Genomic DNA, 26104 nt, shown 5'->3' on the forward strand with positions numbered 1-26104 from the left:
TTGCAAAATGACCACTCAATCCAGACTTGAAATATTTAAATTTGGTTTTGTCAACCATATTTTTGTTGGATTATACAGCTCCAAAGTTTTTATTGAATTTGAACTTTGCAAATCTTATAGACAGAAAGTCTATATGCTTATCAAATTCATTCATATCATCTTGACTTGAAAAGTATTCATCTTCAGCCATCAACCCTTTTCTCTTGCTCACTTCAGAGCTGCCTTTACAAATATTCATGTTTGGTGCATCTTTAACAGCTTCAACCTTCATCTCCACCACTCTCTCATGCTTAGCTACCAATGCCATAGACCCACCTTTCTTCCTTCCTTTCTCTATCAGCTCATCTTGTTCCATTTCCAGCTCATAGGTCTTAATTATACCGTACAGTCTCCCAAGAGTAAAATCCTTGTACTCTTGTGAATTTCTGAGAGAGACTGTCACCGTCTTCCATTCTTTTGGTAAAGACCTCAGAAATTTTAGGTTGGAATCCTTGGTCTGGTAGATTCTTCCATACAAGTTTAGACCATTCAATAGTTTTCAAAATCTACTAAAAATATCACTCAGTGACTCATCATCTTCAAAATGGAAGTGTTCATATTGTTGTATGAGAAGTTACATCTTATTTTCGCTTACTTGTTCAGTTCCCTCACATACCACTTGAATAGTGTCCCAAATAACCTTACCACTTTTGCAGTTTATGATATGGTCAAACATATCTTGATCAAGACCATTGAATAAAATGTTCATGGCCTTTTTGTGTTTGTGAACTGCTTCATTATCTTCATCAGTCCATTCTGACTTAGGCTTTGGGATATTTCCAGCTAATTTCCAGCAGCATCTTCAACATCTGATGCAACTCTTCGAGGAACATGAGGTCCATTTTCGATGCACTTGACATAGCTTTCATCTTGAGAGAGTAGATGAAGGTGCATCTTCATTTTCCAGTAATGATAGTTGTCTTTACCTAGAGGTGGGATCTTCACTCCAACATCCTTCCTGCTCATGTTGTTTGATTTCTTTGATCCTTAAACTCTTTGTGTATTAAGAGCTTGCTCTGATACCAATTTTTATTCCCTAACAATACAACAAAAAAATTATAGAAGGGGGGGTTGAATGGAATTCGGGTTACTTTTTGCTTTTTTGAAAAATTATTTCCTAAATATACAACAGTGTTTGAATATGCAAGAGTGCGCATCCAGGGCATCTGTATAAGAGTCACTACCCTTTGTTTAAAATGTTTCCAATGCACATGTGAGATTCACACACAAGGAAGGTATTGACGCATCAATCGTTGTTAAACCATATCAAGGTCAATAGTAATGGTTGAAATCCTGGATCATGTTTCTGCTCTATCTCTGATCTTGAATGAAAATATATGATCCGGGAAGTTGCTCGATCTTAATTCTCAGATCCTAGTCTATGATATATGAAATGATCTTGGACTCTAATCTTTTGGTTTAAGATCTTGGAGACTCTGATAAGTCCTCACAAACTTTAGAAGAAATCTTTGATCCCTAATGGTATATCATTAATCATTAGTTATCTTCCCAGAATTCAAAAATTGAAATGATTTTGACTTTGTCAAAATTGTAGCTCATAAATAAGGACTCAGATATTATCTTACGAGTTTATGAGGTATACTTATTCATGAAAGTTGAGGGATATCAGGAATTCTGCCACTTAAAAGAATCATAATTTTCCCTCTCAAAAGGAATATTTCTGAATCTCTTGACCGAGAGTTTCCATCCTTGAAGGTGGAAGGCAACTTTTCTGTAAAAAGGATTTTCTTGCAGGTACACTTGAATGTTTGAAGGTTTGAGTGAGTGACACACTGTGAGACTGAGTGACAAACACTTGAGTGTAGAGTTGAGTGAAACACATTGTGATATAATTAAACAGAAATCACACACTTGCATTGTGAGAAATGGTTACCGAAGAATCTCTTCACTTGGTTGGTTGATCCTAAGGTTCTATTATGAATACATTTTGAAGGATTACTCAACTAAGGGGAAGAGATTATAAAGAGATTATGGACTAATAGTCTTTCTAAAACTAAGAAAAGGGATTTCTAACTTTATTGTACTAAGGAGGGATTCTTCATCTTAGGGGGATAGATTATTGGGTTTTAATTCTAAGTTCCAAAATGTTTTTTGTGTGCTTTATGGGAAGATCTGAAGATTGTTGAAGACAATATTTAGAAGACTTATCTATCTGCAACTTTACATAAGGGAGAGAAAAATATGTTCTCTGCCGAAGCTGAATGTGTATAGAAGATGCGGTTATAAGATAGTATTATTTCCAAGTCCAGGATTGAAAGTTGAAAGCTGATTGAAGATTTTTTGTTAGGGTTAGTTGAATTATTCTCCAAACTGTTGTTTCTCCATTATTATTTGACCATCAGGTGTAACAGTCAAATAGGGGGAAATTATTGAGAAAGATTGAAGCTGTACGTATAACTCAACAATACTGGTTTGGATAACTCAACATAGAACAAGGACTTTAAAATAATATATGTTCCACTAGAATCAGTACATATTGTTTATTGGGCATATACACAAAGGTTTTGTTAGATGCAGTGAAGAAGATGCCTACAGTTATCCGTATAAAGTTCATTAATATGTTCTGGCATCGGAGGAATAAGGTTGGAGTCATTCGAAGCAGTTATCAGGATCAGTGTGAAGACCTCAAGGATTCCTAGTGAAGTTGATTATATTTGGTAGAAGACTTAATAGTGGTTTGTACAGGTATAATACGAAGGCCTGAGAGCGGAACTAGTCATCTTTGAACCAGACCCCTGCACTAGACGTCAGTGATTCATGAAAGGAAACGGAGTTTTATTTTTAGAAATACTGTTAAGTGATTTTAGTACTCGAGAAGACTGAAAATATTTTAAGGTACGGAAACCCGAAGATTAGAAGGCTTGAAGATTCAGTGGACTACAGCCTGAGGATTTACATGATTTATTTTTAATCAATGGCTGATTTTTTATTAAATGAATAAATGGAAATCAATTCATTTATTTATTTAATTATTATATCAACAATTGATTTTAAATAAATAAATTAATATTTGATTTTTAATTTAAATAAATAAATGAAAACTAATTTATTCATTTATTTTTAAACATCAAATGTTTATTTATTTAATCCTGCCAGATCTAAAGAAAATGGCAGGTTCACGTGGCAAAAGGATTAAAAGAAAAGAATCTCAAATTGTGAACAAAAGAAATCAAGTTGGTGAATAAAATTAATCAAATTGGCAGCTTATTTTGTTTGTTTGTTTACAAACGCTTGTGGGTCCCACACGAAGCACAGAAATGAAAGAATTTTGCACATTAGGAAATGGCAGTGTCGTGTGTTGAAATGGAAAAAATGGCAGGTATAGATGCTTTGGTTGTAATAACAAATGTGGTACAGACTCCGGCTTCCTTGTTTCCAAGCCGTGCGTGGAATGCAATCCCTTCTTTACCTTTTGTTAAGCTCAGGTCGCAGGTTGAATCAAATAAAAAGAAAATGGGAAAAGACCTTGTACCATTCAAGTCGCAGGTTGTGCTCAATTGAGTCGCAGGTTAAAGAAAGCTACTTGGTCGCAGGATATGGAAAACCAGGTCGCAGCTTGATATTTTCTTGTTTTGTTTAAAGTACAATTCAATCTATAGGGGAATAAAAGGTCGCAGGTTGCAAGTTCATACAAGGTCGCACGTTACAATTTTTGTAAGCTGTGCAATTCAAAATGCATGAACATAAATCAGCCATGTAGTCTCCTTCTCTCCAACGGCCTATCAATCTATATATTCAACATCAACAAATTGAATCAAAATCTCTCCATTTTTACAAAATGCGAAACTCTTGAAAAATTATCTCAACATACTTTGAAAGCTTGATTTGACAAGGGAAATCATGTCCAATTTGTTCCACATCATTTAAAGTCTTACAAATTCGTAACACTTATTATTTAAAACTCTCTTGATTGTATTTAATACCTTTTGATAGGAGTTTTTAATATTTAGAGTGATAAGAAGAACTCTAGATTTATAACTTATTGCTTTGGTTTTTTTGTATTTGTTGTTTCAGATCTTTGTATTTGAAGTTATAAGCAAACCTCCGGGTATTTATACTTTTGATAAAAAGAATGTTTACTCAGAATCTCTTTGTTTGTTTATTTCATTTTAGTTTTGATATTCCGCTGTAATTAATTTAAGGAAACGAAAAACATACATTCACCCCCTTTGTATGTACCTTTTGGACCTAACAAATGTGTATCATCAGACTTTTTGTGAATATATAAATAAGCTAGACTTACTAAATAATGGATAAACCTGTTGTAACCTTTGCTTTTGACAAAATGATTTCACGCTTGTACTACCAAACTTTGACATATATATATATATCAGTACCTTTCTTTTCCAGCATTGTTATTATTGTACATGTTTTATCTTACTTACTGCACCAGTTATAAAACTCTTGTGATAACATGTACCATTTTTTCCCTTAATTGTTTACATCCTGTAAAGAAGCATGCAATTTACTTAGTTCAACAATTGAAAAGGTTTTCAAAAAGAGATATTTTTGTTTTACAAAAATTTTTCATAAAAGGGATCTGATTTAAAGGCTAAATAAGTTGTTTGATTTTATACAAAAAATTCCTCCTAGAAGAAATACCCGTCCCACCAACCAGAATGAAGAAACCAACAACAACAACCAAGACAACAATAACTAGAATACCAATCCAGATCCTATAGACCCAACTGTAGCCCGGATTCTTCAGATCTTGGCTCAACAAACAGTCGACCTGACTCAACGATAACAGAGGAAGCCCAATCCTCAGGTAATCTTTAAGACTTTTTAGGCGGTGAATCCACCAGAATTTAAAGGTTCTGTAGATCCGATTGAGGAAAGAGATTGGTTAAAGGAGATTGAGAAAGCATTTTCTTTAGTTAAGGTGAGAGAGGAACAGAAAACTGAGTTTGCGATTTACTATCTGAAGAATGAAGCCACCTACTGGTGGGAAACTGTTAAGACATTGGAAGGTACAAATGATGTTGTGTGGGATAGATTCAAGGAGTTGTTTTTAGAGAAGTATTTCCCTCAGTTTGTTCAGGATCAAATGGAATTGAAATTTTTGGAGTTAAAACAGGGAAATATGTCAGTGGCAGATTATGAAAATAAGTTTGAGGAATTGTCTAAGTTTGTACCATCATATGTGGACACTGATAGAAAGAAAGCTAAGAGGTTTCAACAAGGTCTTAAGCCATGGATCCGAGGGAAGGTGACCATATTTAAATTGGATACGTATACCGGAGCTGTGCAGAAAGCTATGATTGTCGAGACAAAGAGTGAAATGTCACAGAAGGAGAAGGAAAGTAAGAAGAGGAAGTTTGAGGGAAGTGAGGGACAGTCCCAGGAAGGGAAGTTTTCAAATTTTAATCAGATGAAAGGAAAATTCCAGCCCGAAAGAAATCTTAATTTCAGAAGACAGAATACAGGCGACGGAGGACAAGGCATTCGTATAGCCATTGGGAACCATCCAACCCAGCAGAGGCTTGTTTTACCAGACTGCCAGGTATATGGAAAGAAGTATGGAGGAATTTGCAACAAGCTGAATGTGGTCCGCTACAGATGCAACCAGAGGGGGAACTATTCAAGGGAGTGCCGTAATAAACTAACCAGAGAGCCATCAAACAAGGATCAGCCTACCAGGAATCAGGAAGGAAAGGTTCCAATAATTGGGTTTACATATTTCAAGTGTGGAAATCCAGGACACATAGCAAGGGATTGCAAGACACCAGTTCCAGTAAGAGATACTCTGAGTATCATTGGAGTTACTCCAGTAGTGAATGCACCTCCCAGAGCTAGAGTATATGACATGTTTGTGAAGGATGCTATTATGGACACTGATGTTATGGTAGGTACGCTTACTGTGAATTCTTTATGTGCTAAAGTTCTTGTAGATTCGGGAGCAACTTGATCATTTATTTCTCAAGACTTTGTTGATAAGTTAAATTGTTTAATTAAATCTCTAAGTGAGATTATGACAGTAGAATTAGCAAATCAGGAGCGTGTATCGGTTAACTAAGTATGAAAGCAATAAAGTATAAAAATTCACCCATGGCTTGCGTAGAAATTGGTCTACATACATCTGTGTGTACCAATCCTAGCAAATCTGCAGCCCTCTCTCCATGTCCACTAAATGGAGATTTGGTCATTTTACCCAATAGACAAGACTCGCATGTAGGATATGATTCAAAATCAAAGGGGTCAAGTAACCCTTCCTTATGCAATATCCGAAGTCTATTTTCACCAATATGACCAAGTCCGCAGTGCCACAAGAAAGTGAGATTTTCATCATCCATTTTTCTTTTATTAGTATGTTCAATTTGTAGTAAATTATGCTCTATGTCACATACATACAGACCATTGTATAAAATACCACTTCCATAAAGAACGTTATCTCTAAGAATTGAACATTTATTATTCTGAATAACAAACGAAAATCCAGCCAAGTCTAACATGGAATAGAAATAATATTCCTCACAATCGAGGGAACAAAATAACAATTATTTAGAACAATAGTCTTGCCCGTAGGCATATGTAAATGAAATGATCCTACAGCTTCAGCAGCAACTCTTCCTCCATTTCCCATCCGTAGAATCACCTCATCTTCTTCAAGAGTCCTACTTCTCCTTAGTCCCTGCAACGAATTGCAAATATGAGAACCAGAGGCGGTATCTAATACCCAAGTAGAAATTTGACTTAGTGACATATTAACTTCGATCATGAACATACCTGAATCAGAAGCGGTAGTCTCACTATCCTTCTTCTTCTTCAACTCTGCAAGGTAAACCTTGCAGTTCCTCTTCCAGTTCCCCAACTTGTTATAGTGAAAACAAACAGCTAAATTAGGACCAGTCAACTTGTGAGCATCTAGTATGCTCCAGAGTGATAGTGCAGAAGACATGACGAATATAGTAAATCTGTAAATGATAAACACATAACAACACTTAGCAAATATTCAATTTCATTTCAAAACACTATATGAATCGGGTCTTTATTCATAAGTGTCTCCCACTAGTTTATCTAATTTATTCAACCCCCTAAGTGAAAATTAAGCATTCATAATGCTAGTGGGAATAGGGATCCTACATTCCATCACAGAACCTCGGTTGTGGCACGAAACGTCATGTGATGTTCAATAGGCAGACAACTCTTGTCAATTACATCTTATGTTATTCCCTAATATAACTTTAGCCTCTTGAATAATTTAGTCACGGCTGGCACGACAAACTCAATATTCTAAGTCAAGTCTAACCCAACATTTCGTACAATTTGAATCAGTCTCCAACAGCCCACGGCTGTGGCACGTAACGACCTTTAGATTTTCATTCAATGTACACATCTCTATGTAATAGACAAGTATTTCTTATTTCGAAATCAAAGCCCTCGGCTGTAGCACGAAACGATAATGATTCAAAAATAAGAACTACTTTCTACCATGTTGGAAGGCTTTGACCGACACAAGCCCGTTGTGTCATTGGCCAATTAATACTCGATATTATTTAATTTTAGAGAGATTATATTACGTTACAATCATAATCATATTATAAAGAGATTCTTCCTTTTAAATTAAATATTTCAAATCAATAATCCATAATCAGATGATTCCCAGATCGGGTGGAGCATTGTCAAGAGGCGTCACTTAATAACCCTTTCTTACATATAGAAATCTGTTGTTGACAGAATCATCCTTTCTCTCAATATTGAAAATTCATATTTAATTATGTGTTTCATAATATTATTGTTAAGGTAAGAAACGATTCATATTCTAGATTTTCTAGAGTACGCCTTATATTGATTTAAGTTCACCTAAATCTATCATCGCATGGTAAACATAGGCATATATCTCATATATAAAATTAAATAAACAAGTAAATGTAAAGTGTAATAAAGTAAATGTGTTTAGTTATGGCCCCATCCTATGTGATCTTTATCAAGCTCATGATAAAGATCAAGGTCAATCTAATATGGTGATGAAAATAAATACAACTACTTATTACATAAGTCTTCTTCTTTGTTTAGACTACTTGTATGCCTCGTCTTCTTCTTTGTATCACCTCCATTGGATAGCCTTCTTGAGTCTTCAATTACATTACATAGATTGAAAGTAAAACTAATCTAATGAACTTACAAGAATAACTCGAGTTACATTCGAGATTTATGATTACAAAGATTAACGACATGCAAGTCGTATTTAAAACCAAAACCAAAACCATTACACTAAGGTCGAAAAGCCATAACCATCCACCATGATCATACAACACATAGAAGCTTGTTAAAACACATAATCTGATCTTAACATATCATATTATCCATGATCTAATCATACAAAAAAAATATGACAAAAATCAGAAAAATCAGAATGAAATCAGAAAAAGAAGAATCACTGTTTAAGGGCAGTAAACGACGTCAAACGCCTTACACACGAGTCGTTGATAGCAATAGCTATCAGTTTTGTTCAGACGCTCGTTTACCTATGGAATAGGGTATTCGTTTGCATAAATCGGACACCAGATCCAGATTTCAGCAAATCTGCAGCAGCCAATTCAGAATCCGTATCTAATATGATTTTCATAATTAGAATAAACATAAATCATGTATATATCAGTAAATATACAGATTACATAATCATCTTATGATTATACAACTCACATGAATATCATATATTCAAAACCATACATATATAAGCATATTGTATCAACATTAAATCATGGCGAATCACGTACATGCTCATATATCGAAAACAATTAAACACATAAACGAATTAAAAACTTTTCACAAGTAGCTCTGATGCCATTGAAGGGTTTTTAGCACATAAACACAACGAAAACGTAAATTTAAATCTTAAAAAAAAACCGAAACCCTCCGCAGGATCCATGCGAAAAATAATATTTAATTCGTAGTTCAGTATGTTTACATTAAGAAGCTTTACATTAATGGAAAGATGGAGGTCTTTAATAGCGATCCAAGAACCACGAGCGGAGATCCTTAGCAGCTGCTCCTCAAGTGTGAAGCACTCCACCGGTATCCACCAAGAAAACGATGTAATGGAGAAGGAGGAGGTGGAGAGAATTAGGGTTTTGTAAAAAATTTAGGTTGAGGCAAAAATAGGGTTTATAATAGTATATTTATAGGCAAAATTTCCAGTTGAAAATTTTCCCATTAAATATTATTATTATTAACTCTTTATTATTCTCATTAATAATTAAAACACCTTTTAATTATTAATCCTTTTTCTAAACACTTTAGAAATAATTCTCTCTCTTGATTTAATTTCCAAAAATTAAATTATTAATTAATAATATTAAGAACCTTTTATTAATTAATCTATAATCAATTAAATCTTATTTAATCAATTATTAAATTTGCCAATTAATTATTTATTTCATAAATAAATAATTATCAGCCATTATTAATTAATTTCTCCACCATTAAATCATTCTCTTTTATGGTGTGACCCTGTAGGTTCAATATTAAGCCGGTAGTAGAAATAAATAATAATAAAACTATTTTATCATTATTGATATAAATTCTCTAATTCATTAAATATGATTAATTAATCATATTTATTCTACATCGTGAGGGATACTTCTCAGCATATCGCGACTATCCGGATAATACGAATTCACTGCTTAGAATACCAAGAACCTATTCAGTGAGTAGTTACCGTACAATTAATTCCTTCTACCCTGCAATGTCACGATTAAATATAAGGCATGGAACTTGTGTCAAGCCTATCTTATTTAATCACTTGCTTCCCATTCACTATGCTTAGTTCTATTTAATGTAAATTAGAAACTCCTTTCTAATTTCATTCACTCTGGCCAGAGATTCCTGAACTAACATAAGTGGATCAGCATTAAACATTCTCTTCCTTTACTGGAAGGGGTAGATCCTTTATTGATCATACACTATCTTCGTGTACAAATTCCTATACCCAGTAGAGCCCTTATAATTGTCCCTTGAGACTAAGAACTAAAACAAAGCATAGTTTAGTGTACACAAGATGACTATGATGACCTCAAGTCTAAGAATACTTGTACAACTATCACTATGTGAACAACTGCTGACACGTGAGTGAACTCCATCAGTTGTTCAGCTGTGTGAGTCATGTTCAGTGAACATACTTTGCACCGATCTTTGCGGATTATTAATTACCAGTTAATAATCCTACGACCAGGAACTATTTAAGTTTAGAGTTATCATCTTTTAGGTCTCATTATTATGATCTCATCACAATCCATAAAAAGCTTTACTCTAAACTGTGGTATATCTTATTTAAACATTTAAATAGATAGAGCCCGCAATAAAAAAAACAAGTCTTTTATTAATATCAATGAAATCAAAACAGATTACATAAAAGTTATTCCTAAATCATCATACATGATTTGACTTAGGACACATCTCTTTCAACAAGGCCTTTTCTAAAGCATCAGACCTTAGCATTTGATCAAGTTCTGAAGTAACCACAGAATCGACCAATTCCACTTTTAAGCACTCCTCATTATCTGTAGGGAATTTCATGGCGTTGAACACATTAAAAGTCATATCCTGATCCAGTACTCGCATAGTGAGCTCACCCTTCTACACATCAATCAAGGTTCGGCCCGTAGCCAAGAATGGTCTTCCCAGAATTATGGGAATCTTCTTATCCTCCTTGAAATCAAGAATTACAAAATCAGCAGGATAGATGAGTTTGTCCACTTTGACAAAGACATCCTCCACAATGCCACGTGGATATGTTATAGAACGATCGGCCAACTGCAAGGACATATAAGTAGGCTTTGGATTAGGTAAGTCAAACTTCTTGAAGATAGACAAAGGCATCAGATTGATGTTAGCCCCCAAGTCATATAAGCATTTGTCGAATGACACTTTTCTGATGGTGCAAGGAATAGTGAAGCTTCCAGGATCTTTAAGCTTCGGAGGCAACTTCTGTTGTAGCACAACACTGCATTTCTCTGTGAGAGCTACGGTCTAGTTAGGCATCTGTTCAAGAGCTTCAGCAAAAGGTATGTTGATATGAAATTTCTTGAACACCTCCAGAAACTTCACAAACTACTTATCCAACTTTTGCTTCTACAGCCTTTTAGGAAAAAGAGGTGGAGGATAGACCTGTTTCTCCCCTATATTACCCTCAGAAGGAGTGTGTTCCATAGTTTTCTTGTTTGGTTCCACTTCTAATTCCTTCTGCTCATTTTCTTCAGCCACAGCTTTATCTTCCGAAACTTGAGATTTTTCGGGATTCACAACCTTCCCAGACCACAATGTAATTTCCTTAACCTACTCTTTTGCTTTCTTCTTCCCTGGCACTTCTGTGTCACTAGGGAGTGTACCAGGTTATCAATTCAGCAAGGCATTGGCAATCTGCCCAATTTAATTTTCCAAGGTCTTAATAGAAACCACTTGGCTCTTGCACATGAGCCTCAACTCCTCCAATTCAGATTTTTCATTAGATTGTTGTAGTTGGAGTTATTGTCTTGGTGCATATTGCGGTTGCTGAAAACCAGGAAGGTTGTATTTCTTTTCTACATACTGCTGATAAGGCTGCTGCACCGAATTCTGAGTGTTGCTCCAGCTGAAGTAAGGATGATTGCGGTTGTTGGGATGATAGGTGGCTAGAACTGGTTGCTGCGACCTCTGAAAGTTGCTCACAAACTGAGCTAATTCACTAGAAATAGCACACTGCTCTGTCTCATGGACATCAGCACAAAGCTCATATACACTATTGATCTGATTAACTACATAATTAGCCAAAGAATCCACCTTCATCGTCAAAGCCTTAAGCTGAGCAGCTATAACTGTAGCTGCACCTACCTCCAGAATTTTTGCTACTTTGCCTTAAGTTAGTCTCTGAGAAGGGTTCTGGTATTCATTAGCAGCCATCACTTCAATCAAATCATAAGCTTCATCATAGCTCTTAGCCCATAAGGCTCCACCCGATGCTGCATCAAGCATGGGTCTAGAAGTCGCACCCAAACCATTATAAAAGCAGTTTATGATCATCCAGTCAGGCATCCCATGATGAGGACCCTTTCTAAGTATCTCCTTATAACGATCCCAAGCTTCACACAAAGATTATCCTGATTGCTACACAAATTGAGTAAGAGCATTCTTGATTGCAGCTGTCTTTGCCATAGGAAAGAATTTAGTGAGAAACTTCTAAGCAATATCTTCCCACTTGGTGATAGAGCCTGGTGGTAGAGAATGCAACTAGCACTTAGCTTTATCTCTCAGAGAGAATGTGAAAGCCTCAACTTCATAGCATCTTCAGAAATATTGATGAATTTGATAGTGTCGCAGATCTCGATGAAATCTCTAATATGCATATTGGTATCTTCAGTCGGAGAACCCCCAAACTGGACCGAGTTCTGCACCATCTGAATCGTGCTAGCCTTGTTTTCAAAAGTGTTAGCCACGATAGCTGGTCTGACAATGCTAGACTGAATATCATTGATCTTCGGCTGAGAATAGTCCATCAAATCCTTTGTATTCGCTTCTAGTTCACCCATTACAACAAGAGCTTCTTCTTCAACTTTCTCCTCCTCAACAAGAACTTCTTCCTCTACTAAAACTTCTTCCTCCAATTTATCCAGTGTTTTTTTTCAAGATCGAGAAAGCGTTAGCATAAACGCTCTCTAGAGAACCTGAAAAAGCAAAAAACAAACAAGTAAGTAAAATATCTGAGTCACTGAACTTTAACGACCACTGATGTCAAGCACATAAACTAAAATTTAACACCGAGTCCCCGGCAGCGGTGCCAAAAACTTGTTAGGATGAAAACACGTGCTAATATTCATGCAAGTATACGCGTTCGCAAGTAATATAGAATTAATTCTAATTCGTTCCCACATGGACTAGTTTAGGTTAATTTCAATCTCTGCACTTATGCAACAACGATATGGTTATTATTCAATGCTAAGATGATAACAAGTTGAGATTGTTTATAACTACGATTAACTAAGATGCAATGAACTAAGAGATTAAAAGGTTTGATTTACTATATGAGACAAACATGAGATTCTAACTTCATTACTACTTCATTCAACAGCCTTTTGTTCTTAACCTTAGCATGCAATGGTGATGACAACTAATCAGATAACACGAAACTAGTAAACGCCAACTTTCGTTGCATGAATACCCTACAACCAGACATCCACAAAAGAGATAGAAGATGAATAGACAACAATTATATTGAGACCCTATATGTCTATAGAATTTGACAACATAATGGTTTAAGCATAAGTTATCTATCATGATTATATAGGGAAAGTAAGATGGTTAAAATTACCTACGAATCATGCATAAAAATGACATGAACCTATGCTAGCATGGCAAGTTCTAAACCCCTATATTCACTTTCGTTTTAATAGAGATTAACACGCTATCTTATAAGTTCGCGACACTCATCAGACCAATAAGCACAACCAATACTAGGATATCATACAATCACCATGCAATAAGATATCGAAACTAATTAACTAATGAAATCCATAAGTAAATATGTTAGAACCCCATGATAACAATTAGCCCATAACTGAACTCATCATCACCGTGGGTTCTGATGAAAGCATGGTATAATAAACTAAGTCTTTATAAACTGAATAATAATCAAAGTACATTTAACAAGAGTATAGGTTCAACAAAACAAGAAAACTAGCATCCAAGATTATAACTTAAACAAAGAATCACAAGAATAAACTGGATCCTCTTGGCCTTGGTTGTATTTGTGCTCCTAGGTCTTCTCGTTGTCTTCTCCTTCATCCCTGTTATGAAAAACATCTTTATATAGTCTTTAAATAGCAGCCCAATCAATCCAGAATCCCAGAAAATTCATCTTCTACTTGCAACAGGATTCTCAGAATTCGGCCCGACGCCGGCGCCGCCGGCGCGCGCTGTCCCGGCGCCGGCGCGCGCTGTCCCGGCGTGAGCGTGTTGTGTCTCTGTTCATCTGGTGCGGCCGCGCGCTATCACAGCGCGAGCACGCTGATCTTCTGGAGAAAATTCATTATCTTGTTTTCTTGGCTGGTTTTTGATGGCGATTCATGAGCAACATCTATGACACCTTCCTAACACCAATTTAGGACCAAAGCAATGCTAAATCTCCTCATTCCTTTATATATGCCTGAAATGCAAAACACTACAAAAACGTATCAAAAACACAAACAACTCGTGTACAAAATACCAATTCAAGCCTTTATAGAGCATTCTAAGTGGACATAAATGCCACTTAACAATGGAGCACATTCATAATATATTTTATGTATCGATGCTTAAGAAATATAATCCAGACTCTAGGCATGTAGTTAAATATGAGTCGATAGAACTTCAGGCAGATTTATCGTATGTAGAGAATTTAATAGAGATTTTAGAAAAGAAAGAGAATGTGGTAGGAAATAAAGTTGTAAATTTAGAAAGAGTATTGTGGAGAAACCCAAAGGTTGAATAGTCAACCTGGGAACTACAAAGTGATATGCGAGAAAAGTACCCTCATTTGTTTACTTAGGAGATTCCGGGGACAGCTTTTAAGGAGGGAAAGATGTAATATCCGGGATATATCGTGTAATTATTTTTATCAATAAATAATTATTATGTGATTATTATTTGAGTTTTGGTGAATTATCTTATAATTGGTATTGATATTTAGATGTTTATATGTGATAAAATTTGAGTATTTTAATTTTAATATGTCCAGAATAAAGTATAGATAATTTTGGTATTTTTCTGGTAATTTTTGGATTGCTATATGATTTTATAAATGTTTTATAGATTTAATAATTATTTTCTAAATAATTATAAAACTTTTTTATAAAACCAGGAATCGTCCAACATCAACCGTTTATGTGTTTTTACAACCCGAAACTCTTCGGAAAACTCCTTCCTAACCTAATCAGATTATTTTGAACATTTTCCATATTTTGACTTTTTCGATTCGATCCGGAGTACGATTGACCCGTACAAGTCCCGGTGTAAAATTTTTGATACGATAGTTATTTCGATAGATCAATAAAACCCGTATTCTCGAAAGACGGGATATTTTTACATTATCTTCTCGTAAAGTGTTTTATAAGAAGCCCAGTTTTGATAATTATCCAAAACTGATATCAAATCAGATCATTTTTATTATTACTTAGCAGCTAAATAATCTATTTTCGGATCCAATATAATCCAACGGGTATTAATATTCTAGAACTATAAATAGTGTTTTTTCTTGTTTTATTTTATTCGTATAATCATAAACAAACAGTTAAAACATATAATTTATAGAGAAAAACCGGATATTCGTCGCGTTCTTCAAAATCAAACCTATAAAACGAAGGCGTTACTGCAATCAAAATTAAGCGTGCGAATAACCGAATCGAAGCTCTCAAAAAGTACTTTCAGAATCCACCAACAATTTCAGTGCAGAAATAAAGGGTTTTTTCTTATTTAATTATTTTAATTCGAATTAATTAATAATTAATATATGAATTTTTGATTTTGATGTTCTTTGTATGATTTGATGATTGTATCTTGTAGATAATTTTGTCCTGGTCATTTTTGTTTATTATATGTTGAATTTGGAGTTCAATAACATATAGAAAAAGGGGTTTGATCTTCGAACTAATTAAATTAGGGTTTAAAGGTTTGAATGTTCTTAATTGATTTTTAGGCGTTTTTGATTCAAGGGTTATTGATTTAAATTGATTACATTAGATTATAGATCGTTGAAAACGAATCTATTGGTATATATATGATTAAAAAATGATAACTTGAACGACATGGCCGGAAAAACGAGCGTGGCGACGTCGGAAAATTCGACGAGATTTTCTGGCCAAACTACGCATCGTTTGGTCGATTTGATTCTGCAGATACGTTTCTGGAAGCGTGGGGAATGATTCATGTTATTTTGGCTCGTTTCTGGGTGGTTTAACAGTTGTCAGAAAAGCTCGGGGTCGCCAGTAATGGTGACCGCCAGCGAGAAGGGGGAAAGACGGCATAAATATTGTTTGACCCCCGTGGTTTGCAAAGTTTTGCATTTCAGTCCCTGGGATTTTCAAAAAACTCAAAAATTGGATTTCTTTTTAAATATTTTCATAAATCATATTTTTATTTAATTTATTTTCAGAAAATCAGTTTTAATTATTGTAAATTCCAAAATTAATTATTTATTATTCTAAACATTATTTTTAATAGGAAAATAAATCTAAATTATTTATTTAATTAATTTTATTTGATAATTAATTATTTCATTAGTCAATTAATTTATTTATTTTTAATTAAATATTTTGATTGATTATTTAATTAGATTTAATTATTTCTTTTGATTTAAAAATTCTAAAAAATAGTTTCGAGCTTTATAATATATTTAAAATTATTTTCAAGGCTCAATAATTATTGTTAAACGATTTTTAAGTCATACTCGGATGTTTGAACCTTATTAATTAATTATAAAATAAGTTGATGACCGTTATAATTCCAAAAAATGTTCAAAAGTTCGTATTAAATGCCTGAAAAAATTAATTTTAATCCTGAATCTTCTTTAAAAAATTATTTTGATCGAATATCTTACGTGCTATGTGTTATATGTGATCAGATTGATTTATAATATGCCTGTATGTGCATTGTTTGACGGTTTTTATCGTAACTTTCAATCCGGAAGTCGGATTTGGGTGAAACAAAGGGTATATAATAGTTTGGAATGAATTGAATGAGATAAGAATAAGTATTAATAAATACTTGTAATGTCTAACAGAGGAAGTGAGACATATAATTGGAAAGCAAGTTGTTGTGCAAGACATGGATGTACTAGAACAAGACTAAGTCAATTTGACAACCCTAAGTAAGTTGTATGATAATCTAAGTTTGCATTTTGTATTGTATTATTTAAATCTGTAAAAGTATAATTAGATTAAACTGGAGTATTTTTCTATAAACAGTTTCAAGCCTAAAAATAAACTCTAGAAGAAGATCTTGAAGATAATGCCTCAGAGAAAGTGTGAAGAAGTTTGAAGCTGAATAAATCTGTTTTGGGAAAAATATTCTAAGTCAAGAAATTTACAAGTCACAAATTATGTGTTATAGAGAAGTCATTCGAGAACTCCAGAATGACTTATCGAGAAGTCAAAGAAAATCTACTAGAGAACTCATAGAGAACTCTGAGATATTGACAAGTCGAAATATCACTAGAGATCTGTGAGATATCGATAATTCAAAATATCACTAGAGATCTCTGAGATATCGATAAGTCAATTTGTCACTAGAGAACTCAGAGATATCGATAAGCCAAAGTGAAGCCATGAAAATGAGAGATCTCGACAAACCAAATTCTTTTATAGAGAACTAAAAGACTTCGATAAGCCAAACAACTATAGATTAATTAGAGATCTCGATAAGTCATTATACTTATCGAGATGTCGAGTTCTCTATATGACTAATTGGTGATCTCGATGTAAAGCTCAAGTAAACAATGCAGATCAGTTGAATATCCAAGATTATCAATCAACAAACAAATCAATCACTGATTTGAAAAGTCTATAACATCAGCTTGAAGAGTACAAGATCAAGGGCCAAGATTAACTTGAAAAGTAAAGTCACATTCAGGCAAGATTAGTAAATTTACACTAAGCCAGAATAGAAAGATTTGGTTATCAAAAGTAGGGTTTAGTACATGCTATTGCATGATGTGTAAAAACCAGTGTTTACTGTTCTATAAAGTAAATACTAGATGTTTTGTTCTAGTTGTAACATATAGATCTGCAAAATCTCGTAACTCTCAAGAGAGAAGCTGAGTTCTTAACATACTAAGAACCCAAATTTTTTTAGCAAAACACTATCTTGATTTTAATATAAAATTAAGTGAGTTTTGAAAGATAAATGTGTTCATGTGCATGTTTTATTATTCTGTTGAAGCATATTATCTTTACATCACTGATTACTTTGTTCACCATTCTTTAAAGTTCAAAAAGCCATTAAAAGTGTTTAAAACAGATTCACCCCCCCCCCCCCGTGTTATATTCATTACCCAACAAGTGGTATCAGAGAAAAATCTGAAAGAAAATAGATTAAAGATCTTGGAAGAATGAATACACAGAAACTTAGCTGTATCAAAATCCCCACCTTTGAGGGATCTAAATGTACACTATGGAAAAAGAAAATGTCGATGTTCATCAGGATGGTCAATCCAGTATACATTCAGATCCTCAAGAATGGGACTTTCACTCCCATGGTAAGAGTTGAGGAATTTACAGATGGGGACATGGTCATTCCAGCACATTATGCTCCTAAAGATCCTTCAGAATACACTGAACTTGAAAAAGAAAAAGTCTCCCTGGAGAGTGGCTTGCAGCTGATCTTGATTGAGTCACTTGACAATGTGATGTACAATAACATTGTTAATTGTGACACAACCAAACAAATTTGGGAGAAAATAAAAATATTATGTAAAGGAACAGAGGAGGTTAGGTCAAACCAAAGGAGGATTCCTGTTTCTCAGTATGAGGGGTTTATGACTAAACCAAAAGAAGGAATCACTGAAGTTTTGAAAGGTTCAATAAATTGATAAATGACTTGCAGCTACATGATAAATATTACGAGACTGAGGAGGTTAACTTAAAGTTTCTACTAGCACTTCTTGACCATCTTGAACAGAAAATATCAGCTATTAGAGAAGGAATAAATTTGAGCAGAATAGCTTTAGAATTTCTATATTGAATCTTGAAAACTTATGAACTTGAAATGATGCAAAGAAATTCATTAAAAACACACCATGGTCATATTGTTGATGGTTCAAGTGCTTTAATTATGAATGACAGAGAAGAAAGTGAAGATGAGCAAGATGATCAAGTTTCAGTTGTTCAACCTATAGAATAGAAGAACAAAGGACCTCATAAGCAAGTTGTGTTGGAACTGGAGGAAGATGAATATTATACCTTGGATGAGCTAGATGAAATGGACCAATCCATGGCATAATTGGCTAGGAAGTTGTCCAACAAAAGAGTCAAGAAGCCAAGGTTTTTCAAAAGCAAGGGATAATCTTCCAATAGCAACAATTGGAAACCAAAAACTCAGTACAATTCAGTTAGCAAAAGTGGCTACAAAACAGGATCTTTGGACAGATCAAAGATAAGGTACTTCAACTGTGATGAGTTGGATCACTTTTCTACTGATGCAGAAAGCCTAAAAAGGTGAAGAAAGACAAGGCATATCTTGAACTTGAAGCAAAGTATGAAGCTCTCTTGAAGAAGTAGTTTAGGAAAGCTTATATTACAGAAGGAAAGAGTTGGGATGACACTAATGTTGATGATGAAGATGAAGAAGCTGGAAACTATGCAATAATGGCTTTTGAGCATGGAGAAGCATCCACTTCAAAATAAAAGGTACCAACTCTAACCACCATTGATTTAAATGCTAGTCAATATAAGGATACTTTGGAAAAGATGAGTGTGGAGATGTTCCATATACACACTAGTTTAGTAGTTGCTACTAAGGAAGTCAGTAGGCCAACAAAAGCTAATGAGAAGCTTGAGAGTGAGAAGAAAAAGATGGATCTACTACTTGTGGAGCTTGAGTCAGTCAAGCAAGAAAATGAATATTTGAAAAACAAGCTGAAGCGTGCCAATGAGATTGAAGATGTGTTAAGAGAGAAGATTGAAAATAATGAAGTTAAGTTGAAATCTTTCAAGAATGCATCTGAGTTGGTTGGTGATAAGTGGCATTTTATTCCACTTAGAACGTCTTAAAATGGCTTAAATTGGTGTCTTAAAATCAAGTATTTTGTGTATTTGATGCGTTTTTCTAGTGTTTATGCATTTCAGGGTATTAGTTGCATTTCGGAGGAGGAATCATCAAGAATAAGCCTTGGCATGTGTTCACCATTGCGAGAGGAAGAGAACGGGCAGATTACGGCGAAGAAATGGAGCAAACCGGGAATTTTTCCAGTAGGGTCCTGCGCGCCCGCGCAACAATGCTGAGCGGCCGCGCAGCAGCCGTGCGCGCCTGCGCAGAAATGCTGAGCGGCCGCGCAGGGTCGGGGAAAAAGCTGAATAATTTTAGACTTCTACTTCTGTTTGGCTTCCAACTTCTATGTAATCTGAGTTTTATGGGACTATTATATAAGTAGATTTGAGACGTTTTCATAGAGAAAAGAAGGAGATTATGTTTTAGATTGTGTTTTGCGCAAGAAGCGAAGGAGATAAGGAAGAAGACCGATTTAGCACACTGCAGCGAAGAGGAAGCATATATTCTTGTGATTCTTGTTTCGTTGTAACGTTGGATGCTATTTTTCTTGCTTTGACTTATTTACTCTTGTGACGTACTCTGTTTTAATATAATTAGTTTAGTTATTATTTTCTTGTGTTGTTTATCATGATTTCTTATGAACCCATGATGGCGATAAGTTCTATTATGGGCTAATCGTGATCATGGGGTTGCAACGGATTTATTATGGAATTCTTTAGTTAATTGTTTAATACTTTAATATGTGATGATTGCATGATATCTAGTATTGGTTGTGCGTATTCGTCTTATGTGCGTCGCGAACATATAAGATAGGGTGTTAATCTCTTGTGAAGCAACGGTGGATCTTGAGATTTAGAACTTGCCATGCTAGCATAGGTTCATGTACGTTGTGCATGATTAGTGGGTAACTCTAACAGTTTTATTTGCCCTATGTAATCAAAAGGAATAACCTGTGCTTAAATCGTTGTGTTGTCAATTTCTGTAGACATATAGGAACTCAACATGATTGATGACTATTCAACTTCTATCTTAATTGTGGATGTTTGGTAGAATGGTATTAGTACAATGAAAGTTGGCTTTTATCAGTTTCGTGTTGTTCGATTAATGTCATCACTGTCACATGCTAAAGGTAATAACAATGGCTATAGAAGGAAGTAATAATGAAGTTGTGATCTCATGAGTGTTTTATTATTGATAAGTTGATGTGTTAGTTAAGTGGTTAATTAAGTAGTTAATTATAGTTAATATTTAATCAACAATTTTAAGTGTTATTATCTTAACATTGAGAAGTAATCATACATTGGTGAGTGAGTATAATTAGACAATAAATTAGTCTGAGTCTCTGAGGGAACGAACTAGAAAGTATTCTATATTACTTGCGAACGCGTATACTTGCGTGAATATTAGTGCGTGATTTCGCCCTAACAAGTTTTTGGCGCCGCTGCCGGGGACTCGGCATATTTGTTTAGTTTATGTACTTACCATCATTGGTCATTAGGACTCAGTGATTAGGACGTAGTAGTTAATTACTCTTTTCGGTTGTGTTTCAGGTGCTTTAGCAAGCGTTTATGCAAACTCGTTCTCGTGCTCGCAAGAGGACCTTAGATACAGCTGAGGAGAAAGACGAAGTTCTTGATACTCCGGAGAAGTTAGATTTTGAGGATTCGGATTTAGGAACTGAGCAGAAAGAACCAGTAAACATGGGAGATCGTATTGTTCAAGCTGATCCAGCTCTTATGGATTTTTCTCGGCCTAAAATTGATGACATTCAGTCAAGCATCCTTCATCCGGCTATTCAAGCTAACACCTTTGAAATCAAGCCGGGCACTATTCAGATGGTGCAGAATTCTGTTTCTTTTGGAGGAGCGGCAACTGAAGACCCCAACATGCATATAAGGAATTTTGTCGAGATCTGCAACACTTTTAAGTATAATGGCGTGACTGATGAGGCTATCAAGTTGAGGCTTTTCCCATTCTCACTGAGGGATAAGGCTAAAGACTGGTTACATTCTGAACCAGCTGGGTCAATCACTACGTGGCAAGATCTTGCGCAAAAGTTTCTGGTGAAGTTTTATCCAATGGCAAAGACTGCTGCTATGAGGAGTGCTCTTACTCAGTTTGCGCAGCAACCTACAGAATCTATGTGCGAGGCTTGGGAACGCTACAAGGAAATGTTGAGAAAATGTCCAGATCATGGAATGCCGGATTGGATGGTAATCACTGGTTTTTATAATGGTTTGGGGGCCCAATCTCGGCCCATGCTTGATGCAGCAGCTGGAGGAGCCTTATGGGCTAAAAGCTATACTGAGGCGTATAATCTTATAGAGACAATGGCTGCAAATGAGCATCAAAACCCAACTCAGAGGATGATGTCAGGCAAGGTAGTATGTATTCTGGAAGTTTGATGCAGCCACCGCTATTGCAGCCCAGCTCCAAGCGCTATCAATGAAGGTTGATTCTTTGGCTACGTATGGAGTTAATCAAATAGCTATGGTTTGTGAGCTTTGTGCAGGTTCTCATGCTACAGATCAGTGTTCTCTTGTCAACGAATCTGTTCAGTATGTGAATAATTATCAGCGACAACAGCAGCCTGTGGCAGCGACCTATCATCCTAACAACAGAAATCATCCAAATTTCAGCTGGGGGAATAATCAGAATGCTATTCAGCCACCATATCAGCAAGGAGTAAGTAAACAGTTTAACCCACCTGGATTCCAGCAACCACAGCAGTATGCTACAAGGCAATCATATCCTCAACAGGGAAGTGCAGCTGCACCTACTAGTGCTGATTTTGAGGAACTTAAGCTGTTGTGCAAGAGTCAGGCGGTTTCTATCAAGACCTTGGAAAATCAAATCGGTCAATTAGCCAATGCAGTGCTCAATCGTCAACCTGGCACTCTTCCCAGTGACACGGAAGTACCAGGCAGGAAAGAAGCTAAAGAGCAAGTCAAGGCTATCACCTTAAGGTCTGGAAAAGTAGCTGATGCTGAAAAGGAAAAAGAAGTCGAAGCTGAAGTTAGAGATGAAGAATCTAAGCAAAAGGAGAAAGTGGCAGAACCAAGGAAGACTACTGTTGAACACACTCTGCCTGAGGCTAATACAGGGGAGAAACAGCTCTATCCTCCACCACCTTTTCCTAAGAGATTGCAGCAACAAAAGCTGGATAGACAGTTCGGGAAGTTTCTGGAGGTGTTCAAGAAACTTCACATCAATATACCTTTCGCTGAGGCTCTGGAACAAATGCCTAGTTATGCAAAGTTTATGAAGACTATTCTTTCAAGGAAGGTGAAACTGGATGACCTTGAAACCGTTGCTCTCACGGAAGAATGCAGCGCTGTTCTGCAGCAAAAGTTACCACCAAAACTGAAAGATCCAGGAAGCTTCACCATTCCTTGCACCATTGGTAATCTAACTTTTGACAAGTGCCTTTGTGATTTGGGAGCAAGCATTAATCTGATGCCGTTGTCGATCTTTAAAAAGCTGGATCTGCCTGATCCAAAACCCACATACATGTCGCTACAATTGGCGGACCGTTCCATTACTTACCCAAGGGGCATAGTTGAGGATGTGCTCGTCAAGGTGGATAAGCTCTTCTTCCTGCTGATTTTGTTATTCTGGATTTTGAGGAAGATAAGAAGATTCCCATAATCTTGGGGAGGCCTTTCTTGGCTACTGGTCGTACCTTGATAGATGTGCAAAAAGGGGAACTTACTATGCGGGTCCAAGATCAGGATGTGACCTTCAACGTATTCAAGGCAATGAAATTCCCTACAGAAGATGAGGAGTGCTTAAAAGTGGATGTGATTGATTTCGCAGTTACTTCGGAACTCGAGCACATGCTAATGTCTGATGCATTGGAAAAGGCTTTAGTGGGGGATTTTGACAGCGATGATGAAGATAGCAACGAGCAATTACAATATCTGAACGCTTCTCCATGGAAGCGAAAGCTCGACATACCATTTGAATCTCTTGGTACTTCTGACCTTAAGAATGCTGAAGGGAAGCTCAAACCATCAATAGAGGAAGCACTACCTTGGAGCTAAAAACCATTACCTGAACACTTGAGGTATGCTTTTTTAGGTGATTCATCTACGTTACCTGTTATTATTTCAGCTGACCTTTCAGGTAGTGAGGAAGACAAGCTCTTAAGGATTTTGAGAGAATTCAAATCGGCTATAGGATGGACCATAGCAGACATCAAGGGGATAAGTCCTTCATATTGTATGCATAAAATTCTGTTAGAGGAAGGTAGTAAGCCAACGTGGAACAACAGCGAAGACTGAACCCGATCATGAAGAAGGTGGTGAAAAAAGAAATTCTAAAAGGCTAGATGCAGGCATCATTTATCCTATTTCTGACAGCTCGTGGGTGAGCCCCGTGCAATGTGTACCTAAGAAAGGAGGTATCACTGTGGTCGCAAATGAAAAGAATGAGCTCATCCCTACTCGAACAGTTACAGGCTGGAGAGTATGCATGGATTAAAAAAAATTGAACAAAGCCACAAGGAAGGATCACTTCCCTCTCCCATTCATTGATCAAATACTTGACAGATTGGCGGGACATGAGTATTTTTGTCTTCTGGATGGTTATTCCGGGTATAATCAGATTTGTATTGCACCAGAGGATCAGGAAAAGACTACTTTCACTTGTCCATTTGGCACATTTGCTTTTCGTAGAGTTTCGTTTGGGTTATGTGGCGCCCCGGCCACCTTTCAGAGATGTATGATGGCTATATTCTCTGACATGATTGGAAATAACGTCGAAGTGTTTCATGGATGACTTCTCCGTCTTTGGACACTCATATGATGAATATTTGAATAATCTGCGTGCCGTACTCAAAAGATGCGTGGAAACTAATTTGGTGCTTAATTGGGAGAAATGTCATTTTATGGTGCGTGAAGGCATTATCCTTGGGCATAAGGTCTCTAGCAAAGGTCTGGAGGTGGACAAGGCCAAGGTGGGAGTCATTGAGAATCTTCCCCCACCTAATTCGGTGAAAGGAATCCGTAGTTTTCTCGGTCATGCGGTTTTTATCGGCGATTCATCAAGGACTTTTCAAAGATATCTAACCGTTGTGCAATTTACTTGAGAAAGATGTGCCTTTCAAATTTGATGATGAATGTTTGGCAGCATTCGAGACTCTCAAAGGGAGTTGATCACGGCACCAGTTATTACAGCATCAGATTGGACAGAACCGTTTGAGATGATGTGTGATGCGAGTGACTATGCGGTAGGTGCATATAACACCCTCCAAATCCGGGGTATAGATTTGGGGCATTATTAACAACAATTACCAACTATACCTGCACAAGCAGAATATTAATATAATAATTACCCCGAATTATCACTACTCAGGATCTTTTAAGGGTTGAGTTTGGAAACAAGAATCATGCACTACACTTTATTACAACCCAACTAAATAAAACCTGTCTCAAGAACTCTCTTTATTACAAAACTTTATTCTATCTACAGTTTCACTATGCAATCTTTTATTCAAACTACACAAAACTTTTATTCAACCCAACATTACTACTTATCCTGCTACACCTGATCTGGAAATTCAAAGCTCTCTTCGGGAATAGGAAGGAACACTCTTGGTATAAGAGGGTCCCGCTGCTTGACTCGCTTCTTGACTATGCGGGTTCTGATGGGTTTCATTCTCTACCTTAACTGTAAAACAATAGGAGTGACAATAAAAGAAATGAGCCAAAATTGCTCAACAAGCCTGCAACAATATATATATATATATATATTATAAAGAGAGAGAAATAAATGAACCAATAAGCTGCTGATTTGAACAACCATCTGTATCTGTATATGATAATAATTTGCCAATGATGGCGAGTGCCAAATGAACAAGACTGGAAACAAGAACCAACATATGCACTATAATCTGCTGATCAGTCATAATATAGTGCGGATCTATACCCAACTGCATAGACCCAACCAACATAAGGAGTACTCAGGCAACTATGGCCTATTAATTAATGGTCTGGGAAAAACCCAGCCTTTATAGTAACCATCCAGTCCAAGGCTGAGCATCCGGAACAATCGGTATGCTATTGATATATCCCAACACCAGGATATACCAGAATATATGTAGGGTAAAAGAATTGAAATATGAACAGGGAATTCAATAAATTGGGTAAATCAAGAATTGAAATGAAACTGGAACAAGTAATAATAAATGGACAACAGTGTATATGAACAATGATTATCAAAGAGAATTGATATGATAGAAAAGAAATATAATTCACTATTCTGAATTTAGAATAGGGGAAAAACTTGCCTTGCGCGTACTTAACCTGGTTTAACTCACTGTCTTCTGACC

General features: G+C 35.9%; 1 non-coding gene across 1 annotated transcript; it reads left to right on the top strand.

Moving 5' to 3' along the window:
* Window positions 1-12070: 12070 nt before the first annotated feature.
* On the top strand, window positions 12071-12177 carry LOC141679752 (small nucleolar RNA R71). The gene has a single exon (XR_012558175.1). It is a non-coding gene; the product is annotated as a small nucleolar RNA R71 (small nucleolar RNA).
* Window positions 12178-26104: the final 13927 nt, after the last annotated feature.

Source organism: Apium graveolens, chromosome 1, assembly GCF_009905375.1.
Source record: "Apium graveolens cultivar Ventura chromosome 1, ASM990537v1, whole genome shotgun sequence".
NCBI classification, from domain to species: domain Eukaryota; kingdom Viridiplantae; phylum Streptophyta; class Magnoliopsida; order Apiales; family Apiaceae; genus Apium; species Apium graveolens.